Genomic DNA, 1,482 nt, shown 5'->3' with positions numbered 1-1,482 from the left:
TATCCAGTCATCTATTGATGGGCTTTTTCGTTGTTTCCATGTCCTGGTCACTATGAACAATGCTGCAATAAACATGGGGCTGCATGTGTCTTTACGTATCAATGTTTCTGAGTTTTGGGGATATATAACAGGTAACATTTTAATAGGCAGAAATGAAGAGTGGAATTCCAAGGAGAGAACAGCATGGCCAAAGGCGCAGAGGTGAGAAGGTGCAAAGTATGTTTATTGGATATGAAAAAGCACAGGAGCCTTTGGGAGAGGAGAAACCTGGGCAACACGTGCACAGGAAACAATGCCTGGCCCTGTCTACTCAGTGTGGAGGGAGGGCTCAGATGCCGTCAGTGGAAAGGGAAAGGGGACCCATCTTGAACAAGGTCTCGGAAAATGAATTTGCGTCTTGGAGGCTTAGCTAGAATTAAGTGAAGAGAGTGTGGGAGGGTCGCTTTGGTCAAGGGGAAAAGGGCAACAAAGGCAATAATACAGCAATGCAAGCCGGGACAAGCAGGGGGCAGCTGGGGAGGAAGGAAGCGGGAGGTTTAGCATAATTTAAGGAATGCCTCTAATATTAAGCCGAGGTGTCTGAACTTCTGTCAGGAAACATGGAAGGAATTTGAGGATACCAGCAATAAGATTTATTTGCATTCCTTTGTTCTCTGTAGAATGAGCATGCAAAGGCACCATAGTGCCTTTTAGCTGCTTTGGGGACTGGCTGAGGAGGGAAATGGATAATTCCTGAGGTAGGGAGAAAAGAGTACCCTCACCTCAGGCTATGGCTGCACAGCTCTTGTACTCAGACCTGTTATTTTGTTTGGTATGCAGAGGGCTGACACATATGGTTTGAGGCTAAGGTGGCACTGTAGGGTGGATGGAATGATTAAGAAGCCCTCAAGAGACACACAGTACAAGGTCATGAACCTTGAGCTGGAAGTCAGGGAACCTGAGTTATACACACATCTTTCCAGCAACGAGCTACGCAAACTTGAGCAAATGAACATAAGTCTCTGGGACTCAGAGTCTTCCCACCTATGAAAGAAGGGTCTGAGCGGCACTCTATTTGGCAGTGTTGGGGGATGCGGTTCGACTATGCCAGTGACTCCTGAAGCATTTCCACTTTGACTCTATGTCCAGAAATGCTCCCGGGCTGAGAATGATGCTTTTCTGGTGCTCAATTCTGACTCTAGCCACTTGTTACTAAATGACTTACCTGGGGTTTATTTTTGTTGTTGTTGTTGTTTGTTTGTTTGCAAACATCAGGTCACTGAGAAAAATCTCACTTCCTATTAGGCCAATAGCACAAGCTGGGAGTCCAGAGCCAGGACTGGCTGGTCCCATTGCTGAGTTATCGTGTGAAAGGCAAAGGGCACCATTGGGTGGGTGGTGCTCTTAAAAATATGAAGACTGGAAGGAAGAAAGAGTTGAAGAGAACAAAGTGTGCTTTTATTATCCACGATGAGGCACGAATAGCTTAAAGTAAGAAACCAG

This window comes from Saccopteryx bilineata, chromosome 4, assembly GCF_036850765.1.
Source record: "Saccopteryx bilineata isolate mSacBil1 chromosome 4, mSacBil1_pri_phased_curated, whole genome shotgun sequence".
Classification (NCBI taxonomy): Eukaryota; Metazoa; Chordata; class Mammalia; order Chiroptera; family Emballonuridae; genus Saccopteryx; species Saccopteryx bilineata.
This window is presented reverse-complemented; position numbering follows the sequence as displayed.